This window comes from Macaca thibetana, chromosome 15 (genome assembly GCF_024542745.1).
Source record: "Macaca thibetana thibetana isolate TM-01 chromosome 15, ASM2454274v1, whole genome shotgun sequence".
Classification (NCBI taxonomy): Eukaryota; Metazoa; Chordata; class Mammalia; order Primates; family Cercopithecidae; genus Macaca; species Macaca thibetana.
In genome coordinates, this window is record NC_065592.1 from 46,950,030 (window position 1) to 46,976,653 (window position 26,624).

Here is a 26,624-nt window from a genome sequence, read left to right on the forward strand (position 1 = left end):
AGAAATATAAGAGAAACACACAACATACCAATATACCACAGCAGTTAAGAACTGGGAATAAACTGAAGACATAAAGAGAGAAAACTAAAGCTGTACTGAAAGACACAAAAGAAAACTTAAGACAACTAGAAAAACATACAATACTCTTGAGCAGGACATTCAACATTATTAAGATCAATTCTAAGTTGCTACACAAATTTGCCATGATCCAAATGAAAACTGAAATACTATGTTTTCCTTTTTTTTTTTTATTTTTTAACTAGACAAGCTGATTCTAAAGTTCATGTAAAAATAACAATTAAGCAGCCAGGCACAGTGACCCACGCCTGTAATCCCAGCACTTTGGGAGGCCGAGGTGAGTAGATCACTTGAGGTCAGGAGTTTGAGACCAGCCTGGCCAACATGGTGAAACCCGTCTCTACTAAAAATACAAAAATCAGCTGTGGCAGGAGCCTGTAATCCTACCCGACTCCAGAGGCTGAGGCAGGAGAATCACTTGAACCTGGGAGGCAAAGGTTGCAGTGAGTTGAGCTCACGCCATTGAGCAAAATTCCCTCTCAAAAAAAAGAAATAACAATTAAGCAAACGCAGAAAAAAAAAAGAAAAAACCTCCAAAGAAAATGGAGACTAGCTTATCAGATATTAAAATATCAGAAGATACAACACTGAAAGCTGTGTTGTATTGGTACAGATACAGATTAATGGAACAAAGTAGAAATCCCTAAAAATACCCAAAATATAAACATTTGGTATATAATAAAGCTGCTTTTTAAAATCAAGTCATGGGACAACTGGGTAGTCATCTAGAAAAAAGTAAAATCCGATGTTTGCTTCACACTGCATACCAAAATAAATTCCAGATGGATCAAAGGTATAGTAACATTATGCAACTGACCAAATGTAGAAATACTATTTTCACTCTACACATACAGCTAGTGAGCCAAAATAACCTAATTCTAAGACTTCAAATCTAAGAAAATACTTGGCTTTTGAAAAACTCAGAAAATGAAGGGTTTTTTTTTTTTAAGTCAAGATGCTGTAATACATGTTTTCTCACTAGATGAATTTAGTCTTAATTTTTTCTTTTCTTTTTTTTGAGACAAGGTCTCACTCTGTCACCCAGGCTGGAATGCAGTGGCACAATCTTGACTCACTGCAGCCTCAAGCTCCTGAGCTCAAGCGATCATCCCACCTCAGCCTCCAGAGTAGCTGGGACCACCCAACACCACGCTCAGCTAATTTTTTGTAGAGATGGGATTTTGCCGTGTTGCTCAGACTTAGTCTTAATTTTCAAATGAAGTTTTACCAAAGTTATTAATTGTAAGGTATACTTAAGGCTTATAAGCAAAGCAACTAGTGTCTACAACCAAATCTCCCGAACGCTCCTGATCTTGTCTGATCTCAGAAGCAGGGTTAAGCCTGGTTAGTACTTGGAAGGGAGAAACACATCTAGTGACTGAATACAAAGTTCATTTCACAGTTTAATAAAAAACAAGATTACAGTTGAAAAGCAACTCCCTAAAAATTACAAAGTGACAAATAAGTACATACGGAGATAAAATAGTATTGTAAAAGCAAATTATTGACCCAAACTGATTTTTTCTTTTTTTTCTTTGAGATGGAGTCTCACTCTGTCGCCAGGCTGGAGTGCAGTGGCGCGATCTTGGCTCACTGCAACCTCTGCCTCCCAGGTTCAAGCGATTCTCCTGTCTCAGCCTCCTGAGTAGCTGGGACTACAGGCACCCGCCGCCACACCTGGCTAATTTTTGTATTTTTAGTAGAGACGGGGTTTCACCATATTGGCCAGGCTGGTCTCAATCTCTTGACCTCGTGATCCTCCCGCCTCGGCCTCCCAAAGTGCTGCGATTACAGACATGAGCCTCTATGTCCTGCTGACCCAATCTTGATTTCTTAAGAACTGCAGCTAATTCCAAAATGGGTCAATAAAATCCAGACAAAGATTTTCCTTAGCTCTGGTCTCCTCTTAATCCTCCAACCATCTAGTACAGTGTCTAATCTTTAGCAGGGGTAGCTTTTCACTTACTCTCTCCCTTCAAACTTCCTGAAAATTTAATAGATAATTATATAACTAATAATTCTACCCAATATGTAATTTGAGAATACAACTAGATGAAACAATATCTTTAAAATGAAAAAGCTAAAACAATAATCTCTTGTAGTTACCAAAAAAAATCTGAAATTATAAGTCTTACGAGACTACCATAATGGAAGTACAGGAAAGTAACGACTAGTTAAAAATCAGAATGGGGCCGGGCGCGGTGGCTCAAGCCTGTAATCCCAGCACTTTGGGAGGCCGAGACGGGCGGATCACGAGGTCAGGAGATCGAGACCATCCTGGCGAACACGGTGAAACCCCGTCTCTACTAAAAAATGCAAAAAAAAAAAAAAAAAACTGGCTGGGCGCGGTGGCTCAAGCCTGTAATCCCAGCACTTTGGGAGGCCGAGACGGGCGGATCACGAGGTCAGGAGATCGAGACCATCCTGGCGAACACGGTGAAACCCCGTCTCTACTAAAAAATACAAAAAACTAGCCGGGCAAGGTGGCGGGCGCCTGTAGTCCCAGCTGCTCGGGAGGCTGAGGCAGGAGAATGGTCTAAACCCGGAAGGCAGAGCTTGCAGTGAGCTGAGATCTGGCCACTGCACCCCAGCCTGGGCGACAGAGCGAGACTCTGTCTCAAAAAAAAAAAAAAAAAAAAACTAGCCAGGCGAGGTGGCCGGTGCCTGTAGTCCTAGCTACTCGGGAGGCTGAGGCAGGAGAATGGCCCAAACCCGGGAGGCGGAGCTTGCAGTGAGCTGAGATCCGGCCACTGCACTCCAGCCTGGGCGACAGAGCGAGACTCGGTCTCAAAAAAAAAAAAAAAAAAAAATCAGAATGGGAGTCATGACATCAAAGCATTAGTCAGGGGTGGGTGTGATTGCTCAGGCCTGTAATCCCAGCACTTTGGGAGACTGGAGGGTCACTTGAGCCCAGGAGTTCAAGACTAGCCTGAGCAACATAGCGACAACCTGTCTCTACAAAAAATACAAAAACTGGCCATGTGTGGTGGCACACGCCTGTAGTCTTAGCTACTCAGGAGGGTGAGGCGGGGGACCGCCTGAGCCTGGGGAGGTCGAAGCTGCAGTGAATAGTGATGGCGCCACTGCACTCCAGCCTGCACTCTCACTCTGGGTAATAGAGTGAGACCTTGTCTCAAAAAAAATAAAAATAAAAAATAAAAGCATTAGCCAATCAGAAATTTCAAGTCAGCATCTTAACCAATTCATTACAATTTATTTAAAGTATTTTATTCAGAGAGTTCGGTAAAAGTGCAGTGTCCTCAAGAGGAAATCTGACCACGAACTTATCAATTTAATTCTTGCAACTGAATAAACACTGGTTGGCAAAAAAATAATGTCAAGAAGTTACTGAACCAAAAATATTTCCTTCCCAACTCCAAAAATCGTATCACAATTCATACCAGAAGGCAAGAAAGACAAGAGCACCCTGGACAATTAAAAGACTTGTAGAACCAGTAAAAACCTCTGAAATAAACAAAAGAACTTTTAGGGCTTCTTCCATAAAATGAGACTACTGGAATAAATGATCTCTGGAATTCTTTCCAGAATTAAAGGACTAGAGATAGATTATTTTCTAACTATGAATTTCACTGGTTTTTCTAGTCTTAAACATATAAAAAAGATAGCACAAGACTTCATCTTAATTCCGAGGGCACATAAAAACAAATGGGTGTTTTCTTCTAAAAAAAAAAAAAAAAAAAAATTGGGTGTGGACTGTGTATACTTAACTCAGAAAGTATACTTGACTCAGCAAATATGTACAATTCACACCCTTTTTTTTTTAAGAAGAAAATCCTTACTATTTGACACTATTTTACTCTACAAGTAACTAATACAATACTAACGGGTTAGTTTGTTGTTGTTGTTGTTGTCTTGAGACAGAGTCTTGCTCTGTCCTCTGCACTCTGGAGTGCAGCAGTGAGATTCTTGTGCCTCAGCCTCCCGAGTAGCTGGGATTACAGGTGTGTGTCATCACACCCAGCTAATTTTTGTATTTTTAGTAGAGACAGGGTTTCACCATGTTGCCCAGGCTGGTCTCAAACTCCTGACCTCAAGTGATCTGCCCGCCGTGGCCTCCTAAAACGCTGGGATTGCAGGCATGAACCACCATGCCCAGTCTCTAACTGGTTAATTTTAAAACAAAAAGAAGTTACCATACTAGAAGCTATTAATTTAACCTGAAATAAGTAATCACAAACATAATTTTTTGTTCTTCTTGGAGTCTTCAAACTCAGTGGATTGTATCATTCTGTTTCCATCATGTGAAACCTGAATGATTTTTCCCACAGAAGTAAGTAATAGAGCCTTGTTCACGAAACTTGAAAACTCAAATCCCCAGGGGAACATTGTAGGCCTAAAGGAAAAACAATATAAGGATGGAACAACTTCACACGGTGTCAAAGATTTATGGGGAGAGAAAAAGGGTTCTTAGGTAATTTCACATGCTTATGAAATATGTGTATGCTAAAATAAATGCCAGAACAGATGTCTTTATTTAAAGTTCTATTAAATATTTAAGAAACAGATTATTCCTATTTTATTTAACCTATTCCAACACATAAAACGGGAACAAATATATACTTGCAGCTTATCAATTTATTCAGGATTTGTTTATTGTCTGTCTTCCCCACTAGCCTTTAAACACTACGAGGACAAATACCACTTCTGTCTCATTCACCATTACACCAAGCATAGTGCCTGGACACAGTAGTGCTCAGTAAGTCCTGCTGAATGAATGTTGCTGAATTTCAAGTTCTCATATGAGATCAGCATAATACTGATATCAAAAACTGACAGAAAAAAGAACCAGAAATAAAAGCATATTTAATTTTTGTTAATCCTTGTTTTTAGAGACAGGGTCTTGCTCTGTTGCCCAGGTTGGAGTGAAGTGGCATGAACATAGCTCACTGCAGCCTCAAACTCCTGAGCCCAAAAGATCCTCCTGCCTCAGCCTCCCAAGTATCTGGGACTATAGGAACGCACCACCACACCCAGCTGATTATTTATGTTTTATCCATACGTACCCAAATCCTAATTAAAACAGTAGCAAATTAAACCGCAAAATCCTGACTGTAGCAAACTTTTAGAAAAAGTGATTCAGTTTCCTTCAACACAAAAAGAGCAAGATGAAAAAAGAACCTACAGACTGAAAAAGATCTTAACGAACACATCTCAAGCAATCACAACTTAGACCCTATTTGAGTCCCAATCCAAATACATGAGGAAAAAACAATAAAACAATTAAGAAAACATGAATATTTGATAATATGTTAGAGAATAAGTTCATTTTCTATAGGCAGGATAATGCTATTATAGTAATTTATGTGATCTTTCAGAGATATACAAAAATAACTTGACAGATTAAATGATATGACTGGGATTTGCTCTAAAATAACTAGGCAGAGGGTATGTATATAAAATTAGATTGACAGTTATTGGGGCTGTATGGTGTTATGATATATACATATACGGACATGGACACACACACACACACAGTTTTCGACTACAGCTCCTGGCCCATAACTCCCATAGCCCTTGTCAGAGTCTTTTGTTATAATATTAGGTATGTCAGGCCTCAAAGGCCACAACTGTCCTAAGGTAGAACTCTATGTCTTCCAATACCCCTTTCTCATTGTGGGTCTTAAGCCCCTCTCCAGGCAGGGCAGGATGGCTCACTCCTATAATCCCAGCATTTTGGGAGGCTGAGGCGGGAGCATCACTTGAGGTCAGGAGTTTGAGACCAGCCTTACCAACATGGTGAAACCCCATCTCTACTAAAAATACAAAAATTAGCTGGGCGTGGTGGTGCATGCCTATAATCCCAGCTACTCAGAGGTAGAGGTTGCAGTGACCCAAGATGATGCCACTGCACTCCAGCTGGGCAACAGAGTGAATGTGTCTCAAAAAAAAAAAAAACACAGAGAGAGGGAGAGTCCCACTCTGTACTCTGGGAGAAGGAATGCTAACATCATGAAGCTTCCATAAAAACTTAAGAGGACTGGATTTGGAGAGCTTCCGGCTAGTTGAACACCCGGATGGAGGTTCGTGGATGGTGACGCCCCAGAGAAGACATGGAAAGTCAGTGCACCTTCCCCCATACCTTGCCAGACAAATCTCTTCATCTGTATACTTTGCAATAGCCTTTAGAATAAATCAGTAAACATAAAAGAGTTTCTCTGAGTTCTGTGAAACACTCTAGCAAATTAAACAAACCCAAAGAGAGAATCAAGGGAACTCCAACATGAGTGAAGCTGGTGGTCTTGAGGCCCAGACTTGTGACTGATGAGTGCTGGGGGCAATCTTGGAGACTGCGCATTCAACCAGTGGGATCTGACACTATCTCCAGGTAGGTAGTGTCGGCATTGAACTGCAGAACACCCAACTGGTGTCAGCTAATTGGTGTGTGGGGAAAATTGCCCACACACTTGGCCACAGAATTCTTTTTCTGTGTTGATAATTGCTGTGCTGGTGTGTGAGTAGAAAAAAATAAGAGTTTTTACAAAGCAGGATAAATCTACATTTTTGTTGATGTTGTTGTGACAGAGTCTCAGTCTGCCACCCAGGCTGGACTGCAGTGGTACGATCTCAGCTCACTGCAACCTCTGCCTCCGGGGTTCAAGTGATTCTCCTGCCTCAGTATCCCAAGTAGCTGGAACTACAGGTGCACACCACCACACCTGTTAATTTTTGTATTTTTAGTTGAGATGGGGTTTCACCATGTTGGCCAGGCTGGTCTCGAATTTCCTGACTTCAAGTGATCTGGCTACCTCGCCCTCCCAAAGTGCAGGGATTACAGGCATGAGCCACCATGCCCAGCCGAATCTACTTTTATGAGTTTGGAACTTTCTAAAATAAAGAACTAAAACAAGGCTGGGTGCCGTGGCTCACACCTGTAATCCCAGCACTTTGGGAGGCCAAGGCTGGTGGATCACCTGAGGTCAGGAGTTCGAGACCAGCCTGACCAACATGGAGAAACCCCATCTCTACTAAAAATACAAAAAATTAGCCAGGCATGGTGGCGCAAGCCTGTAATCCCAGCTACTCACTCAGGAGGCTGAGGCAGGAGAATCACTTGAACCCGGGAGGCGGAGATTGCGGTGAGCCAAGATCACGCCATCACACTTCAGCCTGGGCAACAAGAGCGAAACTCTATCTCAAAAAAAAAAAAAAAAAAAAAACAAAAGCCTATACACAGTTTAACTTTTTTTTTTTTTTTTTTTTGGTGACAGAGTCTCGCTGTGTCGCCCAGGCTAGAGTGCAGTGGCTGGATCTCAGCTCACTGCAAGCTCCGCCTCCCGGGTTTACGCCATTCTCCTGCCTCAGCCTCCCGCGTAGCTGGGACCACAGGCACCCGCCACCACGCCCGGCTAATTTTTTTTTTGTATTTTTAGTAGAGATGGGGTTTCACCATGTTAGCCAGGATGGTCTCAATCTCCTGATCTCGTGATCCGCCCGTCTCGGCCTCCCAAAGTGCTGGGATTACAGGCGTGAGCCACCGTGTCCGGCCAACATTTTTATAAAGTTCACAATTAAGCAAAAATAAACAGTATATTGTTTAGGAATATATATAATGTGGTTTATAAAAGGAAGGAAGTGATAAACTCAAAATTCAGGGGAACAGCTAACCCTGTAGAGTAGTAAAAGGATAGGATAGGACAGAAACAGACAAATAAATAAAGAGTAATGTACTGGTAATGCTCTAGTTTTCAAGACAACTAATAAGCTTGCAAATGTTTATCATTATGCCTCATAACTTAGATGTTTTACATTCATATTTTTTCTATATGTTAAACATCATACAATGAAAAACTGTAAAGCATACAGCTCTAGATGCTACAAATTCTCTTTAGCAAAAATTAATAGTATTAGATCAGGTTAGCAAACTAAACATCTATCCATCCCAATCATAATCTCTTAAAAAATAAAATCGTAACAGCACTAACAAACCCCCTCCTAAGAGGGTGGTTTCTAAAAGTTATCAAGATACCACAAATGAAGTCTCTACAAAGGAATGAAGATCAGATTGACAGAGAAACAAGCCCTACTCTCTGGAGAAATGACAGATTCTAAGGCCAAGGCCAATCTGAAAGAGCTCTCAATGGCCCAAGATAAAACAACTTGAGCAATAAAATAAATCAATGTGGGACTTTAATCCAAAATATAAACTGAATACTTAAGTCCATACTGATTTCATATAACTGAGACAGGTACTTTACCTGTGTATTTTTCCAAAAATCCACAAGCCCAGTCTAATTATAAGGAAAACAGCAGACAAAACCAAAATGAGGACCCTTCTACAAAATACCTGATCAGTTTTCCCCAAAGCTGTCAAATAAATTACCAGGGGGCAGGGGAAGGACTAAGAAACCATCACAGACCGGAAGAAACTAAGAAGACATGACAACTAAACACAATTTAGTTATCCTAGATTGGATCCTGAAATCAAAAAAAAAAATTGCAGAAAACCTGGGTTGGCTGTGGTGGTTCACACCTGTAATCTCAGTACTTTGCAAGGCCAAGGCAGAAGGATCAGATCTCTTGAGCCCAGGAGCTCCAGACCAGCCTGGGCAACATGGTGAAACCCAGTCTCTACAAAAAATAAAATAAAATAAAATAAGTCAGGCCATGGTGGCACGTGCCTGTAGTCCCAGTTTTTAGGGAGGCTGAGGCAGGAGGATCACCTGAGCCAGGGGTGATCGAGGTTGCAGTAAGATGTGATCACACCACTGTACTCCAGCATGGAGAGACACAATGAGACCCTGTCTCAAAAAAAGAAAGGGGAAAAAAAAGAAAAAAAGAAAAACAGGAGAAATCTAAATACAGTCCAGAGTTCAGCTGATACTAATGTACCAAGGTAGGTGTTTCAGTTTGACAAATATACCATGGTAATGTAAGATGGTTAACATTAGGGAAAACTGAGTTAGGGAGAGCCAGGAACTCTCTGTACTCCGTACTATCTCTGAAAATGTTCTGTAAATATAAAATTATTCCAAAACAGAAATAGGGTCTCAAAAAAATTAAAATTAAAAATAAATAATAGGCTGGGCGCGGTGGCTCACGCCTGTAATCCCAGCACTGTGGGAGGCCAAGGCAGGCGGATCACGAGGTCAGGAGTTTGAGACCATCCTGGCTAACACAGTGAAACCCTGTCTCTACTAAAAATCCAAAAAATTAGCCAGGCGTGGTGGTGTGCCCCGTAGTCTCAGCTACTCAAGAGGCTGAGGCAGGAGAATTGCTTGAACCCAGGAGGCAGAGGCTGCAGTGAGCCGAAATCACGCCACTGCACTCCAGCCTGGGCGACAGAGCGAGACTGCATCTCAAACAAATAAATAAATAAATAATAAAAACAAGTCCAAGAACATGATGGTGGAATAGGAGATCCAGGTTTTAGTTACTATCACAGAAATGCCAATTAGTAATTATCCACAGACAAGAACACCTTTGTGAAAATTCCAGAGCCTAGTGCTTAAGCACTCCCTTGGAGCACAAATACCAAAAGCCACATTAGAATGGTAAGAGTGACTTGATTTTTTGACTGCATCGCCCCTCACCAGGCCCACATGGGGCCAGAGAGCGATCCCCTGGGCCTATAGTTTCTGCAGTGGGAAAATGAGAGCCCGAGGCAGACATTCAGCTTCCCCAACTTTCCCAGCTTTCCAGGGTGCTTCCCAGGAGATCCATGTCTGTCGTGCCTCATAGGGAAGAGATGGGAGGGCTAGACCACTGGAGTCAGCTAGGAACAAAGAAGGGGGTGGGGCTCACACCAACCAGTATCATGACAATGCAAATCACGACAATGAGACCACATCCCTGCCAGTGGCCTCACCCAACCAGAGAGCCCAACCAGCAGCTCTGCCCATCTACAGCATGTCTATCCAACAAGCACAGTCAACAGTTGTGCCTGGGTTGGCTCCTGTGCCAGTGGTCCAGTCTGACCTCAGCTGAGCACAGCCTATGGCCTCACCTAATCGTATAGCTGAATCTCCAACTCCAAAGGACCAGGTAGTCCAACCAGACAGCCTGGCCACAGAACCCGTCTAACCTTGGAGCAGGGCCAGCAGCCCCATCCAGGCAAAAAATTCAGCCAATGTCCCCATTCAACAGCAAAACACAACATACAACCCCACCTGACTGCAAAATGCAGCCTATAGTCCTACCCATCTATGGTGCATACCCTGTAGCCTCACCTGACCGGGGAAATTCCAGAGTGCAGCCTGCAGCCCTCCCCAATCACAGAGCAGCCTGGCCTAAACGTGGAGCCCAGCCAGCTGCCCCTCCTAACCTCAGAGCCCAGCCAACAGACCTGCACTGGCCTCAGACCCCAGAGACAAGCCCCACCTAACCTCAGAGTATGGGCAGCTACCAAGTTCAACCAGAGATTCCAGCAGCAAGCCCTGCTTGCCCACAGGTACTATCAGCTGACCCATCCAGAACCCCAGGCTAGGCTGACTGCTGAAGGTCTTTCCTCACAGAAATGAATTGGTAAAGACTAAAAGAGATGACTACTTCCTCAAATGCACAGAAATCAACACAAGGACAAAAAGATCATTAAGAATCAAGGAGGGGCCAGGCGCAGTGGCTCATGCCTGTAATCCCAGCACTTTGGGAGGCCGAGGCAGGCAGATCACGAGGTCAGGAGATTGAAACCATCCTGGCTAACATGGCAAAACCCCATCTCTACTAAAAAATACAAAAAATGAGCCAGGCGTGGTGGCAGGAGCCTGTAGTCCAAGGCAGGAGAATGGCGTGAACCCGGAAGGAGGAGCCTGCAGTGAGCCAAGATCACGTCACTGTACTCCAGCCTGGGCAACAGGGCGAGACTCCGTCTCAAAAAAAAAAAAAGAAAAAAGAATCAAGAAGGCCAGCTGTGGTGGCTCACGCCTGTAATCCCAGTATTTTGGGAGGCTGAGGCAGGTGGATCACCTGTGGTCAGGAGTTCAAGACCAGCCTGGCCAACATGGTGAAACCTCATCTCTACTGAAACTACAAAAATTAGCCAGGCATGGTAGCACATGCTTGTAACCCCAGCTACTGGGGAGGCTGAGGCAGGACAATTGTTTGAACTCAGGAGGCAGAGGCTACAGTGAGCTGAGATCGTGCCACTGCACTCCAGCCTAGGCAACAGAGCAAAACTCTGTCTCAAAAGAGAAAAAAAAAAAAAAGAACCAAGGAAACATGATACCATAAAAGAAAATGAATAAAATGCCAAAAAACAACCCTAAAGAAATGGAGAGGCCGGGCGCGGTGGCTCACGCCTGTAATCCCAGCACTTTGGGAGGCCGAGGCAGGCGGATCACAAGGTCAGGAGATCGAGACCACGGTGAAACCCCGTCTCTACTAAAAATACAAAAAATTAGCCGGGCGCGGTGGCAGGCGCCTGTAGTCCCAGCTACTCAGGAGGCTGAGGCAGGAGAATGGCGTAAACCCAGGAGGCGGAGCTTGCAGTGAGCCGAGATCGCGCCACTGCACTCCAGCCTGGGCGACAGAGCGAGACTCCATCTCAAAAAAAAAAAAAAAAAAAAAAAAAAAGAAATGGAGAACGACAGAACTGACTGACAAAGAATTCAGAATAATCCTCTTGGCCAGGTGCAGTGGCTCTCACTTGTAAACCCGGCACTTCTGGAGGCCAAGGCGGACAGACTGCTTGAGCCCGGTCAGTTCAAGACCAGCACAACATAGTGAAACCCGTCTCTATAAAAGAAAAAAAAATTTTAATAAAAATTCAAATAAATAAATAAATAATCCTCTTAAAGAAGGTCTGTGAACTGCAATAAAACACAAATAACCGGCTGGGCATGGTGGCTCACGACTGTAATTCCAGCACTTTGGGAGGCCAAGGCAGGTAGATCACAAGGTCAAGAGTTCAAGGCCAGCTTGGCCAACATAGTGAAACCCCGTCTCTACTAAAAATACAAAAATTAGCCAGGTGTGGTGGCACACACCTGTAGTCCCAGCTACTCAGGAGGCTGAGGCAGGAGAATCGCTTGAACCCAGGAGGTGGAGTGAGCCGAGATTATCACTGCTCTCCAGCCTGGGTGACAGAGTAAGACTCCGTCTCAATTAAACACACACACACACACACACACACACACACACACACACACACAAATAACAATATTAGAAAGACAATACATGAACAAAATGAAAACAAAGAAACAAATAATAAAAACCAAATCTTAGAGTTGAAGAATATAATGAGTGAACCAAATAATTCAATAGAAAACTTCAACAGCAGACTCAATCAAGCTGAAGAATCAGTGAAGCTGGGTATGATGGCTCATGCTTGTAATCCCAGTGCTTTGGGAGGCTGAGACAGGAGCATCACTTGAGGCCAAAAGTTCAAGATCAGCCGGGGCAACATAGTGAGACCCCGTCGGTATTAAAAAAAATTTTTTAGGCCAGGCGCCATGGCTCACGCCTGTAATTCCAGCACTTTGGGAGGCCAAGTAGGGCAGATCACCTGAGGTCAGGAGTTCGAGACCAGCCTGGTCAACACAGCAAAACTTTATCTCTACTAAAAATACAAAAAATTAGCTGGGCGTGGTGGTGCACACCTGTAATCCCAGCTACTTGGGAGGCTGAGGCAGAAGAATCGCTTGAACCCCGGAGGCAGAGGTTGCAGTGAGCCGAGATCGCGCCATTGCACTCCAGCCTAGGCAATAAGAGTGAAATTCCGTCTCCAAAAAAAAAATTTTTTTTAATTAGCCAAGCTTATTGGCACACACTTATGGTCCCAGCTACTCAAGAGGCTGAGGTAGGAGGATAAACTTCAGCCTGAGAGGTCGAGACTGCAATGAGCCACGACCACACCACTGCACTCCAGCCTAGGGGTCAGAGCAAGACCTGGTCTCAAAATAATAATTAATAAATAAATAAACAAATAAATAAAAAGCCAGTAGCTTTTTATAGAAACTTGGCAAACTAATTTTAAAAATCACATGAAGCCAGACATGGTAGCATGTTTGTGTAGTTGCAGCTACTCAGGAGACTGAGGTGGAAGGATCACTTGAGCCCAAAAGTTGGAGGCCAGCCTAGGCAACATAGTGAGACTCTATCTCAAAAAAACAAACAAACAAACAACCAAAAACACACACAGCAAAAAATTTGTATAGAAATCCAAAGGACCTACAATCGTACAACTTTGAGAAACTTTCTTTTCTGATCTGTATAAATTTATTATACAGCTATGATTATCAAGATAGTGTGATATTGGCATAAAGATAGACAAATAGATCAATAGAATAGAACAGGTCCAAATATAAATATGGAAAAAATATTTTAGAAAGGGTAAACTTTTCAACAGAAAGTGCTAAAATAGATATCTATGTGCAAACAAAAAAAATCTTCCATCCACATGACATCATACATAAGTCAAAACTAATCATAGACAAAAAAGTCAAACCTAAAAGTATAAAACTTCAAAAAGAGAACATCTTCCTGATCTTAGATTAAGCAAAAATTCTTAGATATAACAACAAAAGCACAAACCATAAAGGAAAAACTAAAGGGGACTTCAACAAAATCAAAAACTTGTTACAGGCCGGGCACAGTGGCTCAAGCCTGTAATCCCAGCACTTTGGGAGGCCGAGACGGGCGGATCACGAGGTCAGGAGATCGAGACCATCCTGGCTAACACGGTGAAACCCCGTCTCTACTAAAAAATACAAAAAACTAGCCGGGCGAGGTGGCGGGCGCCTGTAGTCCCAGCTACTCGAGGCTGAGGCAGGAGAATGGCGTAAACCCAGGAGGCGGAGCTTGCAGTGAGCTGAGATCTGGCCACTGCATTCCAGCCTGGGCGACAAAGCGAGACTCCCGTCTCAAAAAAAATAAAATAAAAATAAAATAAAATAAATAAATAAAAAGAAAATAAAAATTTTCTTTAAGCCACCATTGGAAATATCCACTGTTAGAATATTTGTATAAAATATTTGTGGAGCTCACATTTATTGAAAACATATGCCATGTGTTCAGATTGTTCTAAGCACTTTGTATGCATTATCTCATTATCTCATTATCTCTTACAATAACTTTATGAGATAGTTGCTATTATGCCTATTTTGTTTTTCTTTTTTAAGCCAGTCAAATTTAGCAGTGGGGGATTGTATACCAACGTTAGTAACACTGCTGTGAATAAGTTCTGATGGGCCACTACCAGTGGACCAGCCTATTATTCGCATTTTATTGATTAAAACTCAGATGTTAATTTGTGCAAGGGATACGTAACCTAGTTAAGTTGCAGAACTGAGACTTGACCCCTGACATTTCTTACTCAAACTCACTTTATTCATCCCTGTATATTTTTATCTTTTTTTCTGTGTGTATACATACAGATTTTTTTTTTTCTTTTGTCTTTTCACTAGTAGATTCAGAAGAGAACAGAGGTCTTTTTAAATGTATTTCATACATTCAGGTAAGTTGTTTTTTTTTTTCTCTAACAGTGTCTTATAAGAAGTTTTTTTGTTTTTTTGTTTTTTTTTTTGAGACGGAGTCTCCACCTCCCGGGTTCACGCCATTCTCCTGCCTCAGCCTCCCGAGTAGCTGGGACTACAGGCGCCCACCACCACGCCCGGCTAGTTTTTTTGTATTTTTTTAGTAGAGACGGGGTTTCACGACGTTAGCCAGGATGGTCTCGATCTCCTGACCTCGTGATCCGCCTGTCTCGGCCTCCCAAAGTGCTAGGATTACAGGCTTGAGCCACCGCGCCCGGCTATTTTCTTTTTATACATCTCTGTATTCTAACTTCTCTCAAAACAGTTATTACATATTCTTAGCAATATAATTTTTAGCCCTCAAAATGAATAAAAAATGAAACAAATAAACCTAACTGTACATAAAATTAGTAAAATGACCAGAGGATATAATTATTTGAAGTGACTTTAGAACTCAGTACTCTAATTGTATACATCAGTAAAATATATTTGTAGTGTTATGACATATATTGGTTTTCATCCACTGTTCCTGGTTCATAATTCCCACAGCCCTAGTTACAGTCTTCTGATAGAATATTGGGTGTGTTAGGTCTCAGGGGCAGGTCTCAGGAAACAAAACCTCTTCCTCTGCCCTACCTTCACCTGCCCCAAGAAAGGACTATAATCTTTCCTCACCTTTCTCACTGTGGGTCTTAACACCCACCCCAGCGAGGGGACTGCCCTACACCCTGAGAGAAGGCATGCTGACATCATGAAGCTTCCACAAAAGCCCAAGAGGACTGGGTTCAGAGAGCTTCTGGAGAGCTGAACACCTGGAGGTTCCTGGATGGTGGCACCCAAGAAGGGTAGAGAAGCTCCACACCTCTTCCCCCATACCTTGCTCTATGCTTCCCTTCATCGATATCCTTTGTAAGATCCTTCAGAATAAACAAATAAATTTCAGTGTTTCCCTGAGTTCTGTGAGATGCTCCAGCAAATTAACTAAACCCAAAGAGGAGATTGTGGGAACACCAACATGAAGACAGCGGGTCATAACATCCAGGGCCCCAGACAGGAAACTGGTGTCCAGGGGTGTGCGGGCAGTCTTGAAGACTGAGCCCCCAACCTGAATTGAATTGGAGAACACCCAGCTGGTGTCCACTGCTTGGTGCACAAGGGAAAAACCCCCACACTTTTAGTCACAGATGTGTTCTATGTTGATTATTGTTGTGGTGGTGTGAGAGTGGAGGAAGAATGTGGTCTGAGAGTTTCCCCTACACAATATTTTTATTTTATTATTTTATTTTTTGAGACAGAGTCTTACTCTGTCACCCAGGCTGGAGCGCGGTGGCGCGACTTCAGCTCACTGCAACCTCCACCTCCTGGGTTCAAGCGATCCTCCTGTCTCAGCCTCCTGAGTAACTGGGATTACAGGTGCATACCAACATGCCTGGCTAATTTTTTGTATTTTTAGTAGAGAGATGGGGTTTTGCCATATTGGCCAGGTTGTTCTCAAACTCCTGACCTCAAGTGATCTGCCTGCCTCGCCTCCCAAAGTTCTGGGAATTACAGATGTGAGCCACTGCACCTGGCCCTCTCTTACACACTATTTTAAGAACATAAAGAACAGCAAAGATTTTAGATTGTACTTATTAGCTATAATAGCAGTATTACTATTTTAAAACCCTTTTTACATGAGTTCAATATAGAAAATAAGTAATTATAGTTGTAAAGAACTAATATTTTTATATAAAAGAGGAAAGGCAAAATATTTAAAGTCCTATAATTCTAAAATCTAAATTACAAATATATTCATTTGCAGGGGCTAAAAGTTAAACAAACAATAAACATCATTATGAACTTGTGATTTTAAAAAAATACATTAGCCAGGCTTGGTGGCTCATGCCTATAATCCCAGCACTTTGGGAAGCCAAGGTGGGATGATCGCTTGAGGCCAGGAGTTTGGGACCAAACTGGGCAACATAGCAAGACCCCCACCTCTAAAGAAAATTGAAAAATAAAAGAAGAGTTCAAGGCTGAGAGAGGTTGGTTTTTAAATTGGAAAGATGAACTAGAACTTCAGTTGTTTTTTTTTTTTTTTTTTTTTTTGAGATGGAGTCTTGTTCTATCACCCAGGATGGAGTGCAGTGGCCTGACCTCAGCTCACTGCAACCTCCACCTCCTGGGTTCAAGTGATTCTCCTGCCTCAGCCTCCTGAGTAGCTGGGATTACAGGCATGTGCCACCACACCTGGCTAATTTTTGTATTTTTAGTAGAGACGGGGTTTCACCATGTTGGTCAGGCTGGTCTCACACTCCTGACCTCATGATCTGCCCGCCTCAGCCTTCAAAGTGCTGGGATTACAGGCGTGAGCCACCACGCCTGGCCTGAACTTTAGATCTTTCAACTCATTGTCCACAGTTCTGCCATTACAATACAAGCTCTCATAGCAAAACACACTATTTAAAAAGTTTATACAGGCCAGGGACCGTGGCTCATGCCTGTAATCCCAGCACTTTAGGAGGCCATGGTGGGAGGATCACTTGAGGTCAGGAATTAGAGACTAACCTGGGCAACACAGCAAAACCCCAACACTAAAAAAAATTTTTTTAATTAAAAAAAATTAAAATAAAAAAAAAAGTCCAAGGCTGAGAGAGGTTGGTTTTTAAATAGGAAAGCTGAACTAGGACTTTTTTTGTTCGCAAATCCACTTTTACTTTTCATTAGTTTAAATCCTTGGGGGTACAACATCATGTGAATTCTGTGTCCAATGGTCTTAGCAGGAAGATTCCTTTGGAATTTGGCACGGACCATGTCTGTTTCCACGGGTGCAAATTACCTTTCCACAGATTACTCTGGTTTTGTTTGGTTTGCCACCAAGTCACTGTGTTGTTCTTTGCCTTGTATACATAAGCACAAATCTCTTGCCCAAACAGAATTCAGTTTCATCTCAGGCATAAACACCTTCAATTTAAAAACAGTTATGTGCTCTCTTTGATTCTGGAGACCCCACTTTTAGCAAACAAAAAATGGCCTTGGACCACAGCCTTCCAGACACATTTGCCTTTTAGAATTCCTATTCCCAACAGGCCTCTAAAAGCTTCAAGATGGTGGAAAAAGTAAACTACAGCTTTCTTTTTTTTTTTTTTTTTTTTTTTTTTTTTTGAGACGGAGTCTCGCTCCGTCGCCCAGCCCAGGCTGGAGTGCAGTGGCGCGATCTCGGCTCACTGCAAGCTCCGCCTCCCGGGTTCACGCCATTCTCCTGCCTCAGCCTCCCGAGTAGCTGGGACTACAGGCGCCCACAACCGCGCCCGGCTAATTTTTTGTAATTTTTAGTAGAGACGGGGTTTCACCGTGGTCTCGATCTCCTGACCTTGTGATCCGCCCGCCTCGGCCTCCCAAAGTGCTGGGATTACAGGCGTGAGCCACCGCGCCCGGCCTAAACTACAGCTTTCGATCTTTCAACTCACTGTCCAGAGTTCTGCCATTACAATATAATCTCTCATGGCTAAAGACACTATTTTAAAAGTTTACATAGGCCAGGCACAGTGAATCACACCCACAATCCTGGTGCTTTAGGAGGCCACAGTGGGAGGACTGCTTGAGGCCAGAAATTTCAGACCAGTGAACATACTGAAAATAAATAAATATACTCTCAAGCCCACACCAGAGCTACTGACTCAGAATTTACATTTTAATAATACATCCAGGTTATCCACACACACACTAAAACTTTGAGAATCACTGATCTAAAACAGTGCTGTCCAACAGAACTTTCTACACTGATGGAAATATTTTATATCTCCATTGTCAATGTTGGAGACATATCAGACAGGGCAGATATAGAATGTCTCAAATTAGAACTGCACCTAAACATAATTTCTTACACTACTAAATGATATAAATCTCCATTACCCTAATATATATACTCTTCCACTAAATATAATGCTAATAATATATCCAAAGCAGGCTGGGCACTGTGACTCACGCCTGTAATCCCAACACTTTGGGAGGCTGAGGCAGGTGAATCACTTGAATTTAGGAGTTGGAGACCAGCCTGTGCAACATGACGAAACCCCATCTCTACGAAAAATTTAAAAAATAAATTAAAAAAAGAGCCGGGCATGGTGGCATGAGGCCGCAGTCCCAACTACTCGGGAGGCTAAGGTGGGAGAATCACCTGAACCCGGGAAGTCAAGGGTGCAGTGAGCTGTGACTGCATCACTGCACTCCAGCCTGGGCAACACAGCAAGACCCTGTCTCAAAAAAAAAAAAAAAAAAAAAAAAGAAAAGAAAGAAAGGAAAAAAGATTCACTATTAAATTACAAGAACTGCAGGGCATGGTGGCTCAAGTCTGTAATCCCAGCACTTTGGGAGGATGAGGAAGGTGGATCCCCTGAGATGAGGAGTTCGAGACCAGCCTGGCCAACATGGTGAAACCCATCTCCACTAAAAATACAAAAAAATTAGCCAGGCTTGGTGGTGAGGGCCTGTAATCCCAGCTACTCAGGAGGCTGAGGCAGGAGAATCGCTTGAACCTGGGAAGCAGAGGTTGCAGTGAGCCGAGACCGCACAACTGTACTCCAGCCTGGGTGACAGAGCGAGACTCCGTCTCAAAAAATAAATAAACAAATAAATTACAAGAACTAGCTAATATTTCTTCTTTAAGAAAACGGACAGGACAGGACATAAACAATTAAAGACCTTCCATGATTTTTGTTTAAGATTTTAATATAAAGTTTTTTTAACTTTTAAGTTCAGGCGTACATGTGAAGGTCTGTTACATAGGTAAACTTGTGTCATGGGGGTTTCTTGTACAGATTATTTCGTCACTTAGGTATTAAGCCTAGTACCCGCTAGTAATTTTTCCTGATCCTCTCCCTCCTATTTTTGCAAAAGTATTTTCAGAAAACAAAAGTTGTTAAGTTTGTTTCCTTTTGCTAGAATATCTCACAAATACAGTAAACCTTTGATGAAAAAATGAAATATTTCTGGCCAGGCACAGTGGTTCATGTCTGTAATCCCAGCACTTTGGGAGCTGAGGTGGGTGGATCACCTGAGGTCGGGAATTCAAGTCCAGCCAGACCAACATGGAGAAGCCCCGTGTCTATTAAAAATACAAAATTAGCCGGGCATGGTAGCGCATGCCTGTAATCCCAGCTACTCAGGAGGCTGAGGCAGGAGAACTGTTGAACCCAGGAGGCGGAGGGTGCAGTGAGCCAAGATTGCGCCACTGCACTCCAGCCTGGGCAACAAGAGCAAAATTCCATCTCAAAAAAAAATAATAATAATAATAATTAAATATTTCCAATTTTGAAAGTTCACAAACTACCCCTAAAGTCTGCTCCAACAGTAATTTTTAATTTGGCTGACCATTTGACCTTGAATTCCACCCATGGAGCCAGATCACTTCTCTCATAAGGTGTGCTATAAGACACAATGATCGGCCGAGAGAATCACTTGAACCCTGGAGGCGGAGGTTGCAATGAGTCAAGATCATGTCACGCTCCAAGCTAGGCGACAGAGCAAGACTCTGTCTTTAAAATAAAATTTAAAAAAATATATATAATAATCTACTAGAAGAAAGAAATGGGGAAGTTACGCCCATATCCTTCCCTGTGAAACTACTGAAGGAAATGTTAACACTCCCAAACTATAGAAAGATTTTAGGATTAGGAAGATTCCATTCTTACCAATAAGGCTGCAAACCCCACCTGGGACCAAGACCATGATGATGAGATAAAGCAAAAGACAGGCAAAGCCAGCCTAATCTTTTTTATTATTATTATTATTTTTTTGGAGATGGAGTTTCTCTCTTGTCGCCCAGGCTGGAGTGCAACGGTGCGATCTTGGCTCACCGAACCTCTACCTCCCGGCTTCAAGCAATTCTCCTGCCTCAGCCTCCTGAGTAGCTGAGATTACAGGAATCCACCACCATGCCTAGCTAGTTTTTGTATTTTAAGTAGAGACAGGGTTTCACCACGTTGGCCAGGCTGGTCTCAACTCCTGACCTCAGGTGGTCCGCATGTTTCAGCCTCCTAAAGTGCTGGGATTACAGGTGTGAGCCACCACACCCGGCCCAAAATGGCCTAATCTTGAGTCTCCAATAGGTTATTAACGGAGGTTGGGAATAGGCCAGTGGTAGTAACAACAAAAAAGGCAGGGAGTTAAAAGGTAGCTGAAAGTGCCAGGCATGGTGGTTCATGTCTGTAATCCCAGCACTTGGGGAGGCCGAAGCTCAAGAATCACTTGAGGCCAGGCATTTAAGACCAACCTGGGTAGCAGGGCAAGATCCTATTTCTTTAAAAAAAAAAAAAAAAAAAAAAAAAAAAAAAAAAGCTAAAGACTGAGATTAGCATTCAAATCGTTTAACTTTGTTGCTCAGTTCTATTTACACATCAAATCTAATAGTAACTAAAAATTTCCTGTTACACTTTTCTGTATTTCATGAGGGACAATTAAAACTATGGTATTTACATAAGTAAGGATTCCCAATGATCTAAGAGCATGCCTTTCATAAATGTCAAAGCTATACTATATATCACTAAACAGTATTTGTAGTGTATTTTTAATCTGGTGGTTGTTTTATATTTCTTTTTTTTTTTTTTTAGTGAACCCAGATTACTCAGGAGATGTTTTATATTTCAGTGTGATCCTTGCCCAGATCAAATATTTGACTCCTTAGAAGAACAATTTCTAAAGTCAAAGTAATCACTAATCTTCTCACGGAAAAAAGAAAACATGTTTTTTAGCAGCTTTAATACACAACATAGAAAAATCAATGCCACCAAGATGTACATATGTATTTATACATATAACTTAAGTCATAAGGGTTTACTGGTAAGTAGGAGACACACAAGTCCAAGGAACTGGACAGTTTCTTTCTTAAAAAAAAAAAAGCAAAAAACATTATTCTAAGATGTTTCCATATCAACTCTTCCACAATCCACAATTATTCTTGATAAGATAGGAGACACACAAGTCCAAGGAACTGAACAGAGTTTAAAAAAAAAGAAAAGCAAAATATGTTCTTCTAAGATGTTTCCGTATCAGCTCTTCCACAATCCACAACTATTCTTGATAAAGCCCAATACTGTAAAAACTAGACATCAAAAAAAATTTGAATATATTTTAGTGAAAGTGCTAACAGCTTAGACTGAGTGACACACTATCAATTGTATATAATACTGTCCAAACGAGAAAGGTCTCATTATCAAATCACATTAACATTTAATAAGATGCACATCTCATTCATAAATCTGTTGGTGTCTCAGTTTTGGACAACGTATGAAACCGACATGTAAAACACAATCCAGCCTCCTTTTAAAACCCTGTGGCCCTATAACTCCAAAGATAACAAGAAAGCAACTTTTAAGAAGTCTGCTTTTGTCATCAAGCAGACATTGGAACTAAACGTCAGATGAGACACCACATTATAGATAGGTATACTACTGTATTTATTAAAACAGCATGCCTGGCAGCAAAGAAGGATTTCCCAAATTTGATACAAGCACAAACCGGCCAGGCGCAGAGGCTCACACCTGTAATCCCAGCACTTTGGGAAGCCATGGCGGGTGGATCACCTGAGGTCAGGAGTTCAAGACCAGCCTGACCAATATGATGAAACCCCGTCTCTACCAAAAATACAGAAATTAGCTGGGCGTGGTGGTGGGTGCCTGTAATCCCAGCTATTAGGGAGGCTGAGACAGGAAAATTGCTTGAACCCGAGAGGCGGAGGCTGCAGTGAGCCAAGATCATGCCATTGCACTCTAGCATGAGCAATAAGAGCAAAACTCTGTCTCAAAACACACACACACACACACACACACACACACACACACACAAACCATGAAAGACTGAAAAATTCAGTTCACTAAAATTATGAGCTTTTCTCACCAGAAGACTATGAAGAGATGAAAAGTCAAGTCATAAATTGGGAAAGGATATTTGCAACCTATAAATTAACAAATAATTAGTATCCAGAATATATAAAGAACTCTTAAAAATGAATCGGAAAAAGAGAAACAACCAAAAAAATATATAGGCAACAAAATTGAATATACACTTCGCAGAAGCACAAATGACCAATGAATATATATGAAAAGATGACCAGGTTCAGGAAATGCTGATAAAAAACACCATTTCAAACAATTTCAAACCCACCAGATTAGAAAAAAAAAAAATTAATTTAAAGTCTGACAATATCAAGTGTTGGGGAGGAAGTGAAGCAGCCAAAACACACACTGCTGGCTCTTGACTCAGTAACCACAAGATTTACAATTACCATGAGCCAATTCAGTGACTCAAACTCTGGAAGTGTTTGGTAAGCATTAAGCAACTGATAATGACCAATCAAGCATTCTGAGAACACATGAGGATTACTGCCAAATACAAATTTTGGCCCTTAATGAACCGGATTCAATCTGACTCAGCAATATAACAAAGAAACTTTCAGCCATTTATCCAGTTTATCCAGTTTATTTTGTGAAGTACAAAATAATCAGGTATTCATTTCCTCTTAGAATACTGATGACATAATGTGACTAAAATTTTAATGAACCATTTATCATTCCAGTTACACTATTATTTCAATGAAAACAAGCAGTTCACACTGGTATTACTTTAAAACTAGTGCTTATACCTTGTAGGAATTGGAATGGTCCAGTGGCCACCTAAGAGGGGCAAAATGGCATAAAAGAATGCAGCATAGGCATTGAGATTGGACAGATTTCAGTTCAAATTCACTCTACCTAGCTGTAACTTTAGTTAAGTTACACAACCTCTGTGATCCTCAGTTTCCTCGGTACATAAAAAACACGCACATCACAACCTACCTACCTAGTTCAAGTGTGAGAACTGAGTGTTTTTGGGTTTTTTGTTTTTTGTTTTTTTGAGACAGAGACTCTTTCTGTCGCCCAGGCTGGAGTGCAGCGGCATGATCTCGGCTCACTGCAACCTCCGCCTCCCAGGTTCAAGCAATTCTCCTATCTCAGTCTCCCAAGTAGCTGGGATTACAGGCACACGCCACCACACCAGCTAATTTTGTATTTTTAGTAGAGACGGGGTTTCACCATGTTGGCCAGGCTGGTCTCGAAATCCTGACCTCAGGTGATCCACCCGCCTGGGCCTCCCGAAGTGCCAAGATGACAGGGATGACTCACAGTGCCCGGCCAAGATTATTTCTTTTGAGGTAGGGTTTTGCTCTGTTGCCCAGGCTGGAGTGCAGGGGCATGATCTCGGCTCACTGCAGCCTCAAGCTCCTGAGCTCAGGTGATCCTCCCACCTCAACCTCCCGTGTAGCTGGGACTATAGGCATGAACCACCAACCCCAGCTAATTTTTCTGTAATTTTTGTAGAGATGGGTCTCACTGTGTTGTCCAGGCTGGTCTTGAACTTCTGGGCTCAAGCAATCCGCCCGCCTAGCTGGAAATGAGCTGGAACTACAGGCATGAGCCACTGCACCTGGCCAAGTATTTAACAGGGTCGGGTGTGGTGGCTCATGCCTGTAATCCCAGCACTTTGGGAGGCCGAGGTGGGCAGATCACCTGAGGTCAGGAGTTTGAGACCAGCCTGGCCAACATGGTGAAACCCCATCTCTACTAAAAATACAAAAGTTAGCCAGACATGGTGTCAGGCACCTGTAATCCCAGCTACTAGGGAGGCTGATGCAGGAGAATCACTTGAACTCGGAAGGTGGAGGTTGCAGTGAGCGGAGATCGCACCTTTGCACTCCAACCTGGGGGATAAGAGTGAGACTTCATCTCAAAAAAAAGGATTGGCTGGGCGCAGTGGCTCACGCCTATACTCCCAGCACTTTGGGAGGCCGAGGCGGGTGGATCACGAGGTCAAGAGAGCAAGACCATTCTGGCCAACATGGTGAAACCCTGTCTCTACTAAAAATACAAAAATTAGCCAGACACAGTGGCGCGCCGTCTGTAGTCCCAGCTACTTGGCAGGCTGAGGCAGGAGAACCGCTTGAACCCAGGAGGTGGAGGTTGCAGTGAGCCGAGATTGTGTCACTGCACTCCAGCCTGGCGACCGAGCGAGACTCTGTCTTAAAAAAAAAAGGAAAAAAAGTGTTTAACAATCCTGGCTCATTAGTATATACCTAGTGTCAGCATCCTTTCCTCTGTGAATCTTGCCACTTTCAACTAAAATTTCTAAAATCTGACATTGTTACTCTCAATTCATAGGAAAATATTAGTTACCTTCAAGTTATTTTCTAATGTTACAGGACACTGTATGTTACATGTTGGAAGAGCACTACTCTGCTTGCTTCTTTTTTCTAATTGAACATACTTTTCCTATAAGAAATTCTGGGCCGGGAGCGGTATCTCACACCTGTAATCCCAGCACTCTGGGAGGCCAAAGCGGGTGGATCACCTGAGTTGGGGAGTCCAAGACCAGCCTGACCAACATGGAGAAACCCTGTCTCTACTAAAAACACAAAATTAGCCACGCGTGGTGGCACATGCCTGTAATTCTAGCTACTCAGGAGGCTGGGGCAGGAGAATCACTTAAACTTGGGAGGTGGCAGTTGCAGTGAGCTGAGATGGCGCCATTGCACTCCAACCTGGACAACAAGAGCGAAGAAGCTCCGTTTCAAAACAGAAAAAATAAATTCTGAAAAATCCTATTATTTCCTTAGAAATCTGGAAAAGAGGATGGATTTTCATTTGTTTTGGTATAGAAGCAGGGATTCCCATTCTGTGTGGGAAACTAAACCCAGGTGATTTCTAAGCTTCTTTTCAGTTTGAGGTTTTTTTTAATTGTTAGAAAAAAAGTTTATTTAATGTTTTAAGGCAGTCTGTATTACCTTTTGCATTTCTTGAGAAAGACTGTCTTAAAAAAACCCACCTGATTGATGATTAATAAACATTTTTAATGAATCTGTAAGAAAAAAGATTACTCTTAATCTACATTTGAAAAATCTCAATACATTCAATAATATAATTAAAGAACAGGAAAAACTTGTAATATTGGCATTTACACCCAGGGCTAATGATATTTCAATTATAATGCTGAAAATATTCGGTAAAAATTTTGGACACTGAATTAAACATCAGGGATCCAGCTGGGCGCAGTGGCTCACACCTGTAATCACAGCACTTTGGGAGGCCAAAGCGGGTAGGTCATTTGAGGTCAGGAGTTCGAGACCAGCCTGGGCAACGTTGTGAAACCCCATCGCTACTAAAACTATAAAAATTAGCTGGGCGTGGTGCTGGCTGCCTGTAATCCCAGCTACTTGGGAGGCAGAGGCAGGAGAATCGCTTGAACCTGGGAAATAGAGGTTGCAGTGAGCTGAGATCACGCCACAGCACTCCAGCCTGGGCAACAGTGCAAGGCTCAGTCTCAAAAAATAAATAAATAAATAAATAAATAAATAAACAAACATCAGGGATCCTTAAATACCATAGTTAAAAGACATGCAAGATAATGTAACATTTGCCAGTCAAAAATACGTGCACTAGCAGCTCATGCCTCCCAGCAGTTTGGGAGGCTGCGGTGGGAGGATCATTTGAGCTCAGGAGTTCAAAATCAGACTGGGCAACATAAGGAGACCCCAACTCTACAAAAAAAAATTTTTTTCATTAAAAAATACACTAACAATCATTGATGAGACTTGTCTACAGATCTATTGTTATCTTTTCATAATACTGTTAGTCTTCTTCAAAATCAAAGTAAAAAAATCTTTCAGATACACAGAAGAAATGCCATGATTAGGAAATCAGTCTTAAACACTAAACTAAAGAGAAATTGAAGAAGTTTTTATATTTACAGTTTATTTTTTTTTCCTTTGCCTTCTTTAAAAAAAACAAGCAAACAAAAAAAAAACACACAGGCCAGGCGCCTGTAATCCCAGCACTTTGGGAGGCCAAGGCCGGAGGATCATTTGAGGTCAGAAGTTCGAGACCAGCCTGACCAACATGGTGAAACCCCATCTCTACTAAAATACAAAAATTAGCCAGCCATAGTGACAAGTGTCTATAAGCTCAGCTACTCGGGAGGCTGAAGCAAGACAGTCACTTGAACCCAGGAGGCAGAGGTTGCAGTGAGCCAAGATCGCGCCACTGCACTCCAGCCTGGGCAACAGACCGAGACTCCCTCTGGAAAAAAATAAAAACAAACAAACAAAAA

The 26,624-nt window shown here is 42.3% G+C and overlaps 1 protein-coding gene across 2 annotated transcripts in view; it reads right to left on the bottom strand.

Annotated features, from left to right (window-relative positions):
- UBAP1 (ubiquitin associated protein 1) overlaps positions 1-26,624 on the bottom strand; it is a 74,215-nt gene that overhangs the window by 45,796 nt on the left and 1,795 nt on the right. The window lies entirely within an intron of this gene.